The 19,620-nt window shown below is 41.2% G+C and overlaps 1 protein-coding gene across 17 annotated transcripts in view; it reads left to right on the forward strand.

The window, feature by feature from the left end:
• Npas3 (neuronal PAS domain protein 3) overlaps window positions 1–19,620 on the forward strand; it is an 835,955-nt gene that overhangs the window by 745,115 nt on the left and 71,220 nt on the right. The window lies entirely within an intron of this gene.

Below are 19,620 nucleotides of genomic sequence, written 5' to 3' on the forward strand. Positions count from 1 at the left end.
CAGAAATCTGCCTGCCTCTGCCTCCCAAGTGCTGGGATTAAAGGTGTGTGCCACCACTGCCTGGCATCATCTGTGTCTTTATAAGAGTCTGCAATTGACAGGACTTGTTTTCGTAGGCTTGATGGAATGACCAAGCATCTTACCATGAGATAGCTCTGACTCAAAACCATGTGGAATCTTTGGAAATGGAGAGCCACATGCTTCTGAAGGGCGAAGGATGCCTAGAAAGCCCCATGTCACCTTTGTCTACAGACTGGAGCTAGCTGCTCTCAGACCGCTTCTGTATCACGATCCCCAGGAGCAGCAGCCATCCTTCCTCGTTTCCCTCCCTTCCTGTTGGGAAGCTTTGATTTAAGACGATGTCTGTGCAGAACAGCTTTGTGCAGTGGTGTCATTTGACCCAGATTGTATGTTTTTATGGTCTGAGCCAATTAGTTAAAGTGACTTTGACTATAATAGGGACCTGTGACATTCCTCAATATTATTGCATTAGTCACTCCGGAACAGTTTCCGCTTGCATTTGGAGTCTGGCTCGGTGCCTTCCTTATGATGATCATTATATGACTTGCGGCTGTCCTATGAAACAATAACCCTTGAGTCCTTGAGAGTAAACTCTGATTTTATTTCAATGAGTCCTTGGTGCCTGATGAACATGTGAATCGCCTTTATCGTTCTGATTAATGATAAAGCTTTGCTTGTTTGTATCTTTCAAATCTGTATTAGGCAAGGGAAAAGTGGGTTAGTAACCCCTAATCTGACCCTGGGGAATGAGGTAACTCGGAGAAAGTCACCTTGCTCCCACTCTAGTTTTTTTGTTTGTTTGTTTGTTTGTTTGTTTGTCTTGTTCTACCCATAGGGGGCTCCTCTAGATCACTGAGCCTTGTAAGAGCTATGGTAGCTTTGTGGGGCAGCCATGATGGGTGCTTGTCCTGGGCAGTGAGTCTAGCATCTATCCTAAAACTGAATGGGGCTGGGCTGGATCACATTAACTGTATTCATCTACCTACACAACAGCACTACATCAATATTGGTCATGTGCTGCTTGAAAGCGAGACAATATCTCACTGACTTCTGGACTCTGTCGCTTCAGATATTTCCCAAGACAGTGGCCATAATCCATTTCTGAGCCCCAGAGCACAGTGGACTATGAGAACCTCATGGGTATTTGTATAATTGATAAATAATTGGAGCACAGCCCTCCAGCCTTTACTTCCCCATTGCCTGGATGGAAACCATAGTTGTCCTTTCCTTTGCATCTTTCTCTCTTTGATCCTTGATATTTTTTGTATTAATCTCTTGCACTCCCATCTGAAATCTTATTGCATTTCATTAGTTCAGGGCCTGATGCTTGTTGTTGGGGCAAAATACACCTGACTTAAGAGGTGCCATTTGGGCCATATTTAAGCTACAGGTCAACAGCATCAAATGCATCTAAATGTGGTACAGCTGTGGCCATCATCCCCCAGAACTTTGTTGCTCTAAACTGAAACACAGGTACCCAGCAAACAACTCTGTTTTCCTCTCTACAGGGTCCACTCTACTGTCTCATATGACCTTGTAGTCATGACCCCTCCTATGTTTGGGAGATTTTTCCTTGTTCCTTCTGCTGAGTCATGTTCCTTCTGCTTGTTCATTCTCCTTTTCTTCCCTGTCATTCCTGACACTGTAACCCCCAGCAGTGCCCCCTCTTTTTTATCCTTCAATATACCCTTGGCTGTCACTTCAGAATAGGCCTCCTTTACATTTTCTTACATCCATCTGTAATTCTGAGATTTTTAATTAACCAGAGCCCTGCTCCATTTACGTGTTACCAACTATGTCAGGAAAGCAATATGAACCTTCAGCAATTTTTAAAAGTGGATTTCTGGAGAGGATAAACTGACAAATGACAGCACTTGAAAAGTCACCTAGAGGAAGAGAAGGCACTAAGGGAGCCGAGTGTGCCAGAGAACACCTTTGAGCTTGAAAACCATGGTGAGATTTACATAGACATAGGAACTGACCAGTAACATACAAGGTATCTGTCCACTCCCTAGTGTGACAGAGGGGGGCGGACAGTGCGGAGGGAAGGAGGGGGAAGACAGAGGGGGGAGAGGGAGACAGAGAGGGAGAGAGGGAGGGAGAGGGAGAGGGAGGGGGGAGAGAGGGAGAGAGAAAGAGAGGGAGGGAGAGGGAGAGAAGGAGAGAGAGAGAGAGCCACTAAGCAGAAAAAGGCTGCTTCCTCAAATTAGGAATCCTAGAGTCCAGCTACACCTACCTTTGTAGGCAATCCCTGATACTCAGTGTTGACGTCACTCTGAAATCTGAACTATTCAGAGGACACCTCACTGTTTTGGGACCTTTAGAAAAGTGGGTGTCAGCCCTTTAAACATAAGCATGGGTAGACAGAGTGACTATCATAGAATAGTACATATTTCATTAAATCTAGAAAATAAACTAAAATCGCTCTAAATCTGTTCCATCTCCCTGCCAGAACTCTCACGTGTTCTTTTCCATTTCCATACAGCGGGCCTCAGAAATGCACCATGGCAGAAATGCAGAAAGCTAAAGATTTCTAAGTAAATTACAATGAATAGATTAGATTCGGGTTTAAGGCATGCTACACGAGCAATCGTGGGGTTTTTAGAGTGCGTGGTCATAGACAATGGATCCTCTTTAAAATGGGAAAAATAAAAGTGCTTATCTCAAAGGCTGTTGTGACAACTCAATTAAATGTGTATGTAAATCACCTGGCATTAATCCTAATCCCCTGCACCTCAAAGCTGGCATTCACCACAATAAAATGGCTATTGAGAAAACTCTAACCAATCACCCACTGTTTAGGTTTTAAATTATAGTAGTTGCCAATTTTGGAAATACCTGTCTTTGTGGTGATTGTATTTTTTTGAGGGAAGTGTCCAAATATGTGTTAATTCATGTGTTTTCAGTTGTCTGGGCCTAGGAAGTTGATTGTATTTTAGCTTATACAGCCCAGAACCAGCAGCCAGCTTGTCAGCACAGACATATGAAGTGGCTGTAAAAGAACGTTCCCTCCTTCCCTGCCTTTTCTCCTGTTTCCTCAGCACACCAAGTTTTGTATAACTTATCTGTATGATTACAGTGTATTTCCCTCATCCCTCTGAGAGCTTTAGCTTTTCAGCCTTCTCTCTTTCCCTCTCCTTACTCTGTCTTTTTTTTTTCATTTTTTTTACATTTGCATTTTCTCACGATACATATATTAATCCCCATTATCTGGCAAAACCGTGGACTAAAATTCTCTTCCTGTCTTTATTGAGTTCACAGTAGCTATGTATCTCTGAATTGTATCAACCTAGAAGTCTTTTCTCTAATGTGTCTGATGGTACCACCACCACTACCATAGTGTTAGGGCAGTACGTATCAATCCTGAGAACAAATTGTGCCATGGTAGACTCGGTTGGTTTCTAATAGTAGTCAGATCTGCACTTTACCTCATAACAGTGTGTGCAGCTCAGAATTAACTTGGACTTAGTAAACCTCACCCTCATGTGCATTTGACTACCCCAACAATTTCTGGAAGTTTGTGATCCAAGTAACACTATGCCCTTAACCTCATGAAGGGGATAGATGGAAAAACAAAACAGCAAGAACAACAACAACAACAACAACAAAAAAGCTACTACCCACATGCTTGACCTAAGACTTTAGGTCTACACAGACTTCCTGATGTCATGAAACCTGCTCAGCCGCTACCCCACACTTCTGCTTTCCCTGTTTTGGTCCTGCCTGAAGACACCACTTTAGGTTTTCTGGAATGGGATTTTCTATTTTGAGAGCCAGCCTACTACCAAGCACCATCAACCTTTGCTACTCTCTCATCTACCCAGTGATCTTAAAAATGGGTGTCAGGAATCAGCCTGCAGAGATGTTATCATCGACGACTAAAAACTGTCACATAGTAGGTCTTAGCATGTGCTGACCTACATGATTTACTTGGATTGGTTCATATACTCTACTCGAATATGTACATATTAGAGTCTGTGTGAGTGTGTGTGGCCCATGCATTCATACACATATGTTCGTTCTTGTGTGTTGGCGGTGCATGAAGCTCAGATGTTGATAGTGAGTGCCTTTCTCTATCAGTCATAGCCTTATTTTTTGAGACAGGGTCTCTTACTGAACATGAAACTCACCAATTCATCTAGACTGCCTGGCCCACAACCCCCAGGGATCCTTCTGTCCCCACCCTAAGATTATAGGCATGTGTCTGCCTTTTATATAGGTTCTGAGGGTCACCACTGAAGTAAGGTGTGCATGCTGTGTGCCAGCACTTCACCAACTGAGCAGTCTCCCTGCCCCAAGTTCTTTAAAGACACATATATGGTTATCTACTCTACCAAATATACCAAAACTGTCTTGCAGAGAATGCAGTAACCTATTGGAAAGAAAAAGAAGTAGGTTCTTGTTGAAATTAAAATAAAATGGGAATCGAATCAATAAATCTGATTGCCAAGTCCCATCCCTCCTCTTTAACTGGTCACCGGGGTGTATAGCATTTTCTTTTCTGATGAGCTAGGGCTATTACAGAAATAAATCTCCACATCACAATGATGCTCTCACTCTTTGCCCTCTGCTCTTTGCCTTCTTTCCGTTGGAAGGCACAATTTCACCCAAGCTTCAGGTAGAACCTCCCTGTAAAGTCTCCTTATTTATCCACATTGGGTATCAGGTGTAAGCTCCAAGTCACTCCAGAGATAGGGATTGTTACAGGGACAAGAAAATAAAGGAAGGGTTCAAATAGAAATCATCCCCACTAGAGAGGAGGAAAACCTCATTGCCAAATATAAATCCCTTAGAGGCAATCTGTTATTATTGCTGTTATTGTCATTATTGTTGTTGTTATTTATTATATATCAATCACAAATAAGTAAATAAAAATAGTAATAATGGAGAGATAAAGGCTGGCTTCTGAGTTCACTGCAAACTTCTCCTTTGGTTCTGAGTTCCTCTCCTCTGGAGTCTCCTGAGGGTCTTTGCCTATAATTTCAATTATGTCTTGGCATCTTCATGAAGCAGATAGGCTGCTCAGGCAGTCTCCATTGCCTGTTAGGAAGGGTAGTTATGAATATGCTTCACAGATTCCAGCCACAGTGAACTGCAATGGGTCTTTCTCAAGGACAGAAGGGGTGGGCTGGAACACACACAAGAGAAAAGTTGCTCATTAAGGGAAGGCTTGTTATCCGGGAAACATATAATTAAGGTGATGGTCCCAGCTTCTGTGACAGCCAACACTTGGGTAGTTGTTTGATTGCTGCATGGGTCAGGGATCAGCTCCTGCTACAAGATGTAGGCACATTAGTGTGTTAGTGAACAGGTTAGGAAGTAAATTACAGCTGCCTTTCTCGCACACATTACTGTCGCTCTTCATTGTTTTGTTTTTACTGTATATCAGCAGGAAGGTGGCTTCTGAAGACTCCGTGTGACAGGTTAGGCATTTTATCCTTTGAGTAAACAGTAATCATGGTGTGAAGAAAGTGGGGCATTGGAGAATTTTTTTTTCTATTCTTTGAGAATTCCACTCTTCTTTTTAGTTTGCTCCAAGGGCTCATTGGGGATACATATATTAAGCCCTTTAAATAGTTCATAATAAATCTTTGTCTCAGGCTGATTCTGACAGTTTTTTAAAGAGTCTTTTAAGAGTGAATCCTCAATCATTTGTTAATCCATGGGGTGATCTTCAGACTTCGAGAAAAAAAAAATAACAGCCTGGGCTCTTGAGTAGTGAAAACACAATGGCGGAAATATATATATAAATAAATATGGAAAATCCCAAGAATATCACCTTGCTGAGATTACATATTCTGCATGTGTCTAAATGCTTGCTCTCTTCTTCAACAAGCTAAAAGAGAAAGGAAAATAATTGTCAGAGTAGCAAGAATTTGTATTGCTAATTTTATGTTTTGGACTTACATGTATCTAAAACACCAGACTTCAAACTGTCTAGGAAAAAAAAAAAAGTATGCTTCTTAGAATTCTTAAAATTCTTTTGATGGAAAGATCATTTCTTTTTTATATCACCTCTGTCTTGCCCTCTCTCTCTCTCTCTCTCTCTCTCTCTCTCTGTGTGTGTGTGTGTATGTGTGTGTGTGTGTGTGTGTGTGTGTGTGTGTACAGAGACAGAGCTATTTTGCCTGCTCAAGGAGCAACATTCTACTTTCAGAAGAAGTACTGTAGATGCTGGTTATTTGTGTCAACAATAACATCAAAGCTTTATAGGGTAAGACCCAGCATCCAAATACAGACCTTCCAGGCCTACACTGGTGAGTGTGTGTACCTAGTTTAACTTCCCCTACAAATAGATATGAGTTGCTTCACCAAGAACACCGGATGTTCATAATTTTCAAGTATAACATGAATTTAGCATGCACGGTTTTAACACGCAAATGAAACATGTACATTTTCCAGGTGAAAATAAGGCACTATTATTTCTCATGTAAATTGTGAACATCACCAATCATTATAATTCTTACCCAGTATTTGTACAGTGAATCCAAAACATTTCACAGACTCACTGCAGCAGAAAAGCACACTTGGTCTCAAGTGTTTTACATGTAAATAACCGATCCTTTTAGGGAAACTTTTCCAAGTTTATTTAGCTTTGATTGTAACTGGACTGGATAACAAGGAAACAGGCACACGCCATGGCAGGGCCATTTTCTTTATGTATATGATCTAAATTCATGTATCAGTTCCAAAATTCAGTTCTGAAAAATAGCAGAACTTTACTAATGATATGCAAATGGAGTTTGTTAGCAAGAAAGGAAAGAATAAAATGGAGTAGTGGGTGAAGGACAGCCTACTGTTACAGACAGATTCATTCTTGAGTAAGGTCAAATAATTGAAGACCTGGAACAAGGGTAGCCATAAATATCTGGAGCCCCTGCAGTTGAGGGAATTAAGCATGAAACAATTATGAAGAATGCAGAGAGAGAGAGCATCCAGCTCCCAGGCAACAGGGAATATGTGGTAGCAGCTTTGAAAATAGTTACTTAACATCATAATATATACAGTTTAGCTTCAGAAGTCCACTGATATGATCCTGAAATGTTGATGGTGCATTTATATTTAATTTAATTTCATATATTAAATACATGAATTATATGTGTCATTAGAAAGCTCTATTTGAAAAGATCACCCCTGTCTTATGAAACAGGAAAAAAATAGTAGTGATTAATATCAACAAATTTGCTTTGCCCCCAGTTTGAGAGAAAAGGCAGTTTTTACCCCCATTTCCCTGATGACCGGTAGCAATGGCCTTTATCTTTTTTAATTGAGGAAGAGAAGGCAGTTTCATGGCAGGTCTAACTGCAAGCTATGTAAATGGACTCGTTAAAATATGACAGCTTTTTTTTATCCCCACCACTTGGGAAGATTATGCATAGCCTTGAAGAAAATACACAAATGCCCTAATGTGGAGTTCAGATATGGAAATTGTGCCCCCCACACACATTAGCAGGTGAGGACAATGATGGTGAGACCCTGACCTCCTCACAACAAAAGGAGAGTGAATGATGTCTTGCAGAAGACTGGAAGGCTTTAGGTCAGGAGACGAAACCCTGGCCATCGAAACTTATTGGGATCACGAGACAGGAAAATGTGTTTAATTAAAGATGTCCTAAATAGATACTCATTAGCAAAATAAGAGATGAAGACAATCATTGAGTTATCTCCAGTTTCTGGCATCTCTAAATTATTACCAAGTAAAATAATGCTACTAAGACTCTTCCCCAATAAATAGCTTCCAATTCCTTATTGATGATAGATTTGATATAGTACCTCTATCTAAAAACATCTCAAAAGTAACCATTTCAAGATGCTCTGGGATACAGCCATAGTATAACCAGCAAATCCCAGCCACCCACACCCAGATTCCTTCTATGGGAACAGATCAGTAAATTGGCAGGAGATGCCATTACTTTCAGGAGTGGTGAGTACACACACATACACACACACACACACACACACACAAACAGAGAGAGAGAGAGAGAGAGAGAGAGAGTAGAAAATGAAAGTATACCATTGTGCTAGGCCTCATTCTTGAAAGGATGAATCTGAAATAAGCCCCTCATACCAGATAACACTTAAGTCCACAACTGTAGCTCACTGTTCCCACTCCCTACAGTGAAAAGGCTCAGCTTTCTCTCCATCATGGAAGCTCATGGAGCCTGGGCCTATCTTCCAAACCACCCCTCGCCCATTCACATCCCTACTGAACACATCACTGAAGTCATACAAAACTTTCCCTTAGGCCAAGGGTGGCCTAACAAGCAAACGAAAATACAAGATTACTAGTTCAATTTGAAACATATGCAATTTTGGATCATACTAAGTAATAACAATGATGATGATGATGATGGTGGTGGTGGTGGTGGTGATGATGATGATGATGATGATGATGATGATGATGATAATAATAATAATAATAATAAACTTATTGTTTATCCAAAAATCCAAATTTCTAGTTTGCACTGAATTTTCTCTAGAAATTCTAATTAGAAGCAAGCTTTCCAGTCACCACCAGCTTTCCCACAAGCCCCATTCCTTCGAGCCCTCACTGAGCCCCACTCTTCTCTAGGCCACACTGTTGAACCATAGCAGTGTTCTGACTAGCTCAGTTCAGTCGCTCTTATGCAAAAAAGGAGTGGTCGTATTTTCTTTCTGCTACCCATTTCCACACCATTTTGCCTAAGTTGCAAAAGCTTTAAAAATTGCTCTTCAAAAAAAAAAAAAATACTAATAATGGGGCAGAAGAGATGACCCAGAGAGTAAGAGGGAACCTGAGTTCTGGTCCTGGCCTCTATTTCAGGTAGTTCACAACCACCTGTAACTCCAGTTGCAAAGGATTCCATGCCCTCTTCTAGTCTCCTCAGGTACCAGGCCCCAGCATGATGCACACATATATGCAGGCATTCACAAATACACATAAAATAAACATTTTTTAAAAGCAAATAGCAGCACTTGGGAGGCAGAGGCAGGTGGAGTTCTGAGTTCAAGGCCAGCCTGGTCTACAGAGTGAGTTCCAGGACAGCCAGGGCTACACAGAGAAACCCTGTCTCGAAAAAAAAAAAAAAAAGCAAATAGCATTCTGTCCCTGTTCACAGTGCAGTTGTCTGTCACCATGCATATCCTTCGCTGACCTGGTTCAGAGGCACAGCTCCTGTTCTTCATACCTCCGACCACAAGGTGGCAGCATGCCAGGATCAAAGTTCATGGCGGAATCTACTAAACACAAAGTTCCTTGACCTGAAGAGTCAATGACTCACCTTGAGTTTGAACATTCACTGGGCTTCATTTTTAAGATAAATATATAGATAGATAGATTCTGTTAAAAAAGAAATTGAGGAAAACTTATGGAGGAAAAAACATGCATGTAAGTCTTAAACTATACCAGTGCCGATTAATGTCATAAGCTAAGTGGGAGAAAATGGCAAACAAATAGGGAGATATTGTCAAGAAATGTGTCAAAGTTAATAACCTTAATATATTCAAGGATCTCGTTCAAACTGAAAACCAAAATACTAAAAGCCCAATTAGAAACTAGAGAACATAAATATATGACTAACTGAAAACATTCAAATGGCCAATAAATATGTATTAAAAACGTAATTCATCCTCACTAAAAATAGAAATGCAAATTAAACATGTAAGATGTATTTGCGTATGGCTTATCAGCAAGCTCCCCATAAGTATCTTCCTCTGTATCTCTTTCATCTGGTCTTCTTATCAAATGAAAACACATATTTTGAGATGACTGTCACAGTAACAACATTGAACATGGCTGACAAGCATATCAAGTGACACAGGACAACTTCTCAGGCAATCTGTTTGTCTAGACATATTAAGAGCCTTTAAAAAAACAAAATCAGTTCCTGCCCTTTAGGCTAATAGGATTCTTTCAAGGGATCTACCCTAAGAAACAACAGCAAAGCTGTAAGATCGATGTTGAAGAAATATTGTATAACCACTAAAAATGGTGCTTTTTTTAAAAAAATGATGTAATGACAAGAACAAACGAAGGTTCTCTTAAAATGTTTGTTTTACAGCTGGTCCCTAGAGTCCCAGTATCCATTTGCTGTCTTAACAGTGTCTAATAACATGAAGACCATAACCTCATAGTACTGTAGAACAAACACAGACGTAATCTTTTTTTTTTTCCTGTGAGACAAGGTCTCACTATGGAAGCCAGGCTAGACCCCCACTTGTAGCAATTCTTCTCCGGTGGTCACTGCATCATCTTAATATTTGTTTTCTGCTCATACCTGTTGGTTTTCCAAATGGTCTATCACAACCTCTTCATCCAACTTCAGTCTCTCACCATCCTTCCCTTGACTGACAGTACAGTGCACAGTGCTCCCAGCGCACTCGTAACTCTCACTTCCCAGTCCTTCTTTTCGCCTCCTACTCATCCTATCTTCTCTGTTTCTCCCATCTCAGAAGTTTCACTTCTTTCTCTGTACTGATTAAATATCTCTTAGCTCTAAGTTTTTTCAGCTGGCATTTCCAACGAGCACAACTCTAAGCTCTAGTGGCATAATCAGTACACATGCTCTGGGCCCTTTATTTTTAACACCAAAAATCACCAAGGAGAGAAGATTGCTTAACTCAGTCTTTTCCCACTCTTTCTGTGGAAGCTGGTATCTCAGAATATCTCCAGTGGGGACACCTAAGAGCTGTTGAGTGCTTCAGTCATGTTCACAAACTCTTCCCTTGCTTCCAACCCAGGAAGTCCTCCACTGAAGACAAGAAGTATATCTTAACTTTGAACAAATATTCGGAAGTAACACAGCCATATATATATGTATATATATGTGTGTGTATATATATCTATATATACACATATACATATATATGTATGTATATCTCTATATATACACATGTATATGTATGTGTGTATATATAGATATATATATACATATATATACATAGAGAGATATATACTTATATACATATATATGTATATATATATCATTTCCACTATTAGAGTCATTCAATAACCATTTAATATAACTGAAAAAAGTAGCAAGCTATAATAAAATATTGGATGTATACATACACATATTTACAATATTAATATTATCTTTGTGGGGCGACATGATAAGCAAAGGCAAAACATTCCAGGGCAGGGAGGAGAGAGCAGCCTTTGAAAATCTACAAGGTGTGCTTGCTCTTCATCCATGCGCTTGGACAGGGCAGCGCTGTCCTGGCTGCAGAGGCTCGGTCCATTTCCTGACCTTGCCTCTGCTGAGATGAAGCTGCTCCCACCTCACAGCACCGTTATGCTTGCTTACCAGCGAGGAAAGGCAGAGTGCAGCTGCGTGGTGGCTACCTCCTTTCTTCAGGCTCCTCTAGGTACCTCCATTTTGAAATACAGAGCCTGGCCAACATGTGTGCCTGAGACAGAGACTTGGCCGGAATGCTAAGAAGAGAAACACGGTAGTTCACCTGGATACTGGTTACCAGTTACCACTCCATGAGTAGGCTGCACAGAAGGTTCCATGTATATAAAATAGTATATTAAAGTAAACTTACAAAAGCAAAGAGCAATCACGGCAACTATAATTTTTTTTCTTCTTCTTTGGGAATTCTAATTTTAAAAGCATTAAAGGAGACAGCTGCTCATGCTGTGATATGCACTAAACAGCCTGAAGGATAAAAAAAATATATTTGTAGCTCATAATAACTATTGACCTTTCTGATATACAATGTTCCCTGCGTTAGCTATTCCGTTCTATCAACAGTGAAGATTGAACATGACTTTTTAATAGAAAACATGGGGTTTGAGCTGCCTTCACAAAGGTGTTTATGTATTATTTTGTATCGTACCACAAAGACTGAGTCCAGATGCCCTTTGTCTGGTATCAGAGGTGTTGTAAAGGAAAGGAGAACAGAGAAGAAAGTGTAAAGAGAGGGAAAGAAATAACAGGAATGAAACGGAAGAGAAAGGAGAAGGTGCATGCTGGTGGAGATCTTATATATGAAGAATTGGCTCGTAACTCTTTTATTGTGGTGATAAAAGTATCGCCACACTCGATCCCATACACAGTATTCGGAATGGAATCCACGCCGTGTCCCAGGAGGACATGCTATATTTTTCTTCCAGAATAGATCCCTCAAGTGGCAACATTTATAGGAAGTTTCCAGGAAGATTTAAAACACTGGCTCGCAGCATTGGTACTGTGTGTCCTTTGGCACCAATGGGCACTACAGTTCAGGTACAGTGGCTTTCATATTCTCTCTAAGGTGATCGTCACGATACCTGGCATCCCCCTTGAGCCCTCCCACACGGTAGTTGTGTACAGAAACACCCACCAGTAGCCGCTTGTCACTGACACTGGGTATATTTTTCCAGAGAGGTATCACCCAAGCAACAACTGATAGCTGCAGGCAGTGGCCGCACGTGCTCCCTCAGAGGGCAGCCTCCAGCAGCCCTGCCAAGGACAAGGAGCCTGAAAAGCTGCCCAGTCAATGTTGGGATCCTATCCCCAGTCAGGCAGAGAGTGCCAGGGGTCCTGATAGGTGGCAGGAGTTGGCAGGCTATTAACTCTCTCTCTCTCTCTCTCTCTCTCTCTCTCTCTCTCTCTCTCTCTCTCTCTCTCTCTCTCTCTCTCTCTCTCTCTCTCTCTCTCTCTCTCTCTCTCTCTCTCTCTCTCTCCCTCTGTCTCTCTCTCTCTCTCTCCTTCCCTCCCTCCCTCCCTCCCTCCATCCCCTTCTGTCCTCTCTCTCTAGTCTCCACCTGTCTTTCTCCCTCTCCCTTCTCCCTTCTGCCCTCTCCTCCTCCCTCTCCCCTCTTTCAATCTCTCTGTCTCTCAGTCTCTCTTTCTCCTGTCCCCGCTCCCCAGACTACTTTTAATGTTACTTTGAAAAGAATTTATTACATCACTATTGGGCCACAGTTATTTCACAGCTCTGCTCTGGAGTTTCCCGTTGATGATTTGCAAGTTTCTAAACAAAGCTGCAGACTCACATGAGTTGGAGCAGGAAGTGGCCCTAGTGAGACCGGCATAAATGGGGCTTGCTTTAACCCAATCCAGAGCAAGCACCCCAGTGGACAAAAGGACACTGAGACAGAGGATACCTACCACTGCACTGCCTGTGAGGGAAAGAACATTCCAGAACACAGAAAACAGAGGGCGCTGACTGGCCTTGCCCCAGGACTACCAATTCCCCTGTGATATCCTGAGGGCTATAGTACTAGGACGTGGTATGAAAAATAACTCTCAAAAGACAAAGTATTCTCTACCTGAAGTTGCAGCCAGCCCTCTCTTACTACTGAACTAATTTTTTGGGGGAAAAAAATCAATTCTGTAGAGACAAACACAATGAGAAGAGAGCTCAATTCCTTCCCCTCACAGTGTCCTGTGATAGTAAAACTTTGCCTGTGAGAGCGGCAGAGGTCAGGTTGGAATTCTTGAAAGAAAGCAGGTGAGAATGCTACCTTGTCTCAGCACAGGTAACCTGGAAGGATGAGCAGGGCTGGGAAGACAGTCCCCACCTTAGGACATCTCACAGCCACTGTTAAATGCCCTATTGGTAGAACCTTTTGAAAATCACCAACTTTTCACCAAGCCAGAAATCACAAACTTCGGGTGAAAAAGCTGGAAGCAGCAGCTGCTGCGCTGGCAGCCAAATCCTAGAAGGTTGCTCCAGAGAAGGGGACTGCAGACAAGAAGCCAGCCGCAGGCAAGAAAGGAAAGGCAGGAAGCTGAAGAAACCTGCAGGGAACAAGGTGGTTACCAAGAAACCAGCGGAGAAGGAGCCTACCACAGAAGAAGAAAAAAGCCTGCTGCATAAACTATTAAAATGTATTAAACTCCAGAGAGCAAATAGAGACAGCCTATTTGAATAAATCAAAGATGCAGTGAGAAAAAGAAAAAAAGAAGAAAGAAAATTACCAACTTTAAAAAACTGAGCACTTGGGCTGGAGAGATGGCTCAGCAGTTAAGAGCACTGACTGCTTCCAGAGGTCCTGAGTTCAATTCCCAGCAACCACATGGTGGCTCACAACCATCTGTATAGGGATCCGATGCCCTCTTCTGGTGTGTCTGAAGACAGTGACAGTGTATTCATATAAATAAAACTTTAAAAAACAAAACAAACCTGAGCACTTGAACCTCTCCTCATTAAATCGATATTACAATTCAAGGTCCCTACATGTGCAACTTTGCCAGCTATGGACTTGCTGGCAAGCGTTCATTCCCACCATTGTACAAGTGTAACCCATGTCCTTGGTTATCTTGTAGCACAACAAAGCCAGGGTTTTCCCAGAAAGGTCTGACATGGATAGCATAGCGACTGCAAATGCAGATGACCTTGAACATTGTAAGCTTTAAAAAGGCAAGGCTGCCTTGTGTAGGTAGCTCCTGAGAGTGAGGAGCCCAGTATTGTGAAAGCCAGAGTACAGTCATCTACAGCTCCCCGACCTCCAAGGTCATGAATGTGACTCTGGCTACAGTGGCCTCTCCACAGAACTTTCTGAGTTTGTCACAACATCTCGCTGGTTCCCATCACAATGACTCATGGAAGGCCATGAAAGAACTAGCTAGTCATACACTATCCACCCCCCTATATGCTGTTTAGTAAGAAGTCACCAGGTCCAGCCCACATGCAGTCAAGGAAACAGGAAGTGGGGCCACCTTTGAAAAGAGGAGTTCTGGAGAAGTCGTGGCAGCTTACAACTACGAAAAATTTCATCTGGAATAAATATAAAATCTGCCATAACAATTTTATGATTTTAAAAGATTCATGCTTGGCCTGCCATTCATAAAGTAGGTTAGGAAGATTTTATAAGTCAGTATTGAATGAATATCTGCTACTGAATATATACATATATATACAAATATATATGAATATATACATATATATTCAGCCATATGCATATGGCTATGTATGTATATGTATATATACATATAAATAAATATGTAACATATCCAAAGTAATGATTATATGTATATATACATATACATATAATGAACCGTGAACCATGCTGGATGTCATAAGAGATCAAGGTTTGATGTCTGTCATGCTGCCTTGTGCTATTTAGGATAAGATTAAATGGAGATTAAAAGTATATTAGTAAGCTAAGAAAAGCATCCTGTCAACATCATGGTCTTTAGAGCCAGATAACTATTTGTCATATCTGTGCTCTGCTACTACTGGCTGGGATAGCTTGGTGACATACTGATATTCTAATATAATAAATATTTGTTGTTTGCGTTGGTCAGCATGGGCTAATCGTTCTGTAGTTTTTTTAAAAAAAAAAAAATTCCCAATTACAAAATGATTTATATCTGTTGAGGATGGAAAACCAAGGGAGGGGAAGTCCACCTTGTCTTCTAAATCCCAGCTTAGGAGAGTAGCCACTGCCTGAACTGGTAACAGTCACAGTGGTCAGAGGACAGGGACAGCAGCCATCCGGACTAGGGCCTGAGAACGGGGTGGCTTTTATGACATCTCATTGTCCGAAAGAAGACATGAGCATTAGCGCCAAGGAGCTTTGAAAGTAGTTTGTCCTCAAGTGATAGAAAATAATTGTTAAACGTTTTCAAATTATTAATACATACTAATTGCTCTACCACTTCCTAGAAGGGTCTTAAGAATTTCCAGATTTGGGTACCCGTGGGGGTTCTAGAACTAATCTTGCATGGAGACCCAAGAATGGCTCCATTTAATTCCATGCCATAAAGACTTACCCAAATTACACTTCTCTTATGCAAAAAAAAAAAAAAAATCCTATTATTGAGAATGAACATTTCTTAAAACTGAAAATGTTTTCTTTTTTTTTCTTCTTCTCTTTTTTTTTTTCCTGCATGCATAGGGGTTTGATGGTATTTGGAGGACTCAGATGCTAGACCTGCATCTAAACATAAATAAGAGCCCTGTCCATGTCCTTGTGGAGTCCCCACAGCAGATATTGACAGTATTCAGAAAGCACCTGGCCCTCATTCCTATCCTGGAAAACCTATATGAATCTCAACACCTGCTGCCTCTACCAGCAGCTCCCGTCCCTAGGAGGATGCAAGGGACGCAGTCCACATTTAATGGAGTCTCCAGCAGATGAATGAGAGCAGAAGTCTCATTGTAATACATCACGTACCAACATTCTGACTTTGGTTATGAATTTTCTGTAAATTTTATAATATATATATATATATATACATATATATATATATATGTATATATATATCTCAAAACGGGTGTTCCAAGAACTGCAGCAATATAGACTTATTTAAAAGTTCAGGGGATGGAAAGGTTGCTCAGCGGTAAGGAAGAACATGTACCTCCTATAGAGAAGGAAAATCCAACTTTGGTTCCTAGCACCTACATTAAACGGCTCACAACTGCCTGTAACTCCAGCTTTAAGGGATCCAATGCCTTTGACCTCTGTGGATGCTGAACTCACACACACGCACACACACACACACTTTTTTCAAGAGTTAAGACCCCCAAGATTGCAGAATGAAGTAGTATATATGCCTGTATTTTGATTTAGCTTTTCGTCATGCGGGTCTTGTTTTTATGTCTTCATCTTTTAGCTTATATTTCATGGGCTAAGAGTGGACATGACTCAGATCTGACCCCTCAGTGCAGCTTTTCCACCGATCTGCCTTGTGTTTCAAGTAGTAATTAGAACTTCCTGGAATCCCAAATTTAACATAGTGCGAGGCAGTAGTAGCTGGTCTCTGAGAGTTGACAGGAGCGTTATTCTACATGTAGAAAGCACTCAGAAGTATTTCTTAGATATAAGATGGAGCCACTGTGTCTAGAAAACGTAGGTCTCAAGTGGACTTCTCCCACTACTCCCTCCCTCCCTCTGCACAATCACAACCTGGCCCAGCCACTGTGCCTGCTCCCCCAGAATAGCCCTCCTCCTACCTGCACTTTCACCTGAGACATTCTCTCAAAAAGCTGTTCTTCTGAGGTGCCTGCCCTTGCCAGTCATATTGCAGATAAGGCCTCTTTTCACAGGGGAGACACCACTGTCACAATTGTGATGAACCATTTGCTACCCCGTAGGAAGCCTGGCCATGGTGGGGGTGACCTGAGTAAGTTGGCCACCTGCCTCATTTAAAGGTGGAACATGGCAGGCTACTTCTGCTCCTGTGCCAGAACCAGGAAGCTATAGGTAGTTGAAGTGAAAGTCACCATCACCGTCGAGAAAACAAGCTCTGACTTCCCCACCTACTTCTCATTGACTCCTCCATCCCTGGCTCTTGAAGTAAAGTATGATGGTTAATTTAGATTCTAAGTCTCGGCTTCAGTGGGGCAGAACCTGACCTTAGCATTCCTTACACACCAGTTCTCCCCAGTGTAATTAACATTACCCTGCATGTTTAAGCAATTATAACATGGGGCGGATGCTGTACTCCTGCCTGAGCTAGAACATGACATGGTGTTTGGCTGTACAGCTCTCGAGAAGCTAGGTTTTCACCCAACTGGAAGCCCCCTGACTGCGATCTCTCCTATCCACTCTGAGTGTTTCACTGTGTCGTTCTGAAAGCAGTGAATATTTCTTAGCACGCCTGAATGACCTTCTCTTCTACAATGAGGTGCTTCCTTCCCGGCTGGGTGAGGCTATCCAGAATCCTACCCCTCAAGCCCCGAAGACATATCTTCTCTTCTCTGAGAAGTTTCTTTATTTCTGTTCCCTCTGCTATTGCAAACACAATCTTGCTGAACAGAGCTAAATTTTTAAAAGCAGAGCTTGTGCTGTGGATTTTGATGGCTTCACGTTAGTTCAAGTCTCTGAGGACCAGTGTCAATAAATGTGTGAGGGACAACAGTAGACGGGCGTACTTTTCCATTTCCAGCAGGATGAAAAACTGCTATAAATTAAGTCTAACCTTAAATGTATAATCTGTCCTTGGGAGAGAGAGAGAAAAAAAAACAGAAAGGATATAGCGTCTTCAAGCTCTTGGCATCCCTTACGAGGAAAAAAAAATTGGTTCTAAGGGTCTCTGATCTTGTGTTTTAGTAAAATAGAACTGCACGGCTGACTGACAGTTCTGATCTAAAGCATTTACGTTTAAGTTTTGATCTCTCTGCTTTTGATTAAAACTAATGAGCTCATTTAATTCAAAATGGGAATCTCTGATAAGAGAAATAAGGTTGATGTGATTGGATTAGAGGGGCAAATTAAACTCTTAGAGCAGAAGTTTGTGCTTATATAGTGTATTAAAAAGCTGTTGGCGTATTATGGCGTGTTAGATGATGAGAAAAATTTCATAGTAATTCATATTTAATCAGAAGAAATGAAAGTACTAAATATAACATGGCTCTGCTTTTCCCTCGAGTGATAAAAAGCTGTACATTTAAAATGACATCAGATCCGTGCTCTCTAAAACAAAAAAAAAAAAGGAAGCCTTGGGAGGGACACACAAGAAAGGGACAGTTGTCCAATGGCCTGTACCTCAGAGTAGGAATGCTACAAATGCAGGAAATTGAGACTTACCAGGCTATGAATGACGTAAGTCCCCTAGGCCACAGATAGCACAGTGCCTGTGATCACGGTGGCCACACCCTCCTGCCGTCTGAGCATCAGTCACATTTAATATGAAATGCAAAGATTACTTATTCTTTAAAATATACAAATAGCCTACCATAATTTTAAGTTTTTCCAATTTTTAATCTCGTTTATAGTTGTTTTGTCCTGTAATTCCTACAGCTCTCTTTTTTTTTTTTTTGTTTTGGTTTGGTTTGGTTTGGTTTGGTTGTTTGTTTCTTTGACTGGCTGGTTGGTTGTTTGGTTTTTTTGGTTTTTGTCTTTTAAGACAGGGTCTCACTATGCAGGCTTGGCTATCCTGGCATTCAATATGTGAACAGGTTGGCCTTGAACACATAAGAGCTCTGCCTGCCAATGCCTCCCAGGATTCACATGTGTGAGCCATGGATGCCCAGCCTCTTACAGCTCTTTATTACATAGTTGTGATTTTTTGTTTTTGTTTTTTTTTTTGCTTGTTTTGTTTTATTATTGTTGTTATTGTTGTTGTTTTTAACCTCTATTCCAAAAAAGAAAAAAAAATAGTGTTAGATTAAAGCTAGTCAAAAAAAAAAAATCCAGTTTGTTGATGGGCTTTATTCTTTTCAATTTGGAAATAAGAAAAAAATAATATCTAAGAAGACCAAAATTAGAATATTTATCAGTATAAAATCCCCAAATTTAATTTATTTGTAGGAAATACTTTAATTTATAAAATTTCTTCAAAATTTTCTTTCAAAGAAAATTGGCTTCCATAGTGCTCTGGCCGTTGCTTGGATAAAGGTCTTAGATCAGCCTATGGTCACCCACCACTTGAATCACACAGGTGAAAACATCCTATTCAGTCTAGAAGCATTTTCTGAGGAAGAGTGACTATTCTGTTTAAGGAAGAAAATGTCCTATATTAAACGTGGGGAAGCAGAGGGGCTGGAAAGATCACTCCGCAGTTAAGAACATGATTGCTCTTGCAGAAGACCCAGGTTCACTTCCCAGCGCCCACACCTAGGCAACTCACAACCAACTGCTTGTAACTCTAGCCCCAGGAGATCCAGTGCCCTCTTCTGGCCTCTGTGGGTACCTGCACTAGTGCACACAGCCCCAGCACAGACACAGACAAGACACAAGAC

This window comes from Mastomys coucha, unplaced genomic scaffold (genome assembly GCF_008632895.1).
Source record: "Mastomys coucha isolate ucsf_1 unplaced genomic scaffold, UCSF_Mcou_1 pScaffold6, whole genome shotgun sequence".
Taxonomy (NCBI): domain Eukaryota; kingdom Metazoa; phylum Chordata; class Mammalia; order Rodentia; family Muridae; genus Mastomys; species Mastomys coucha.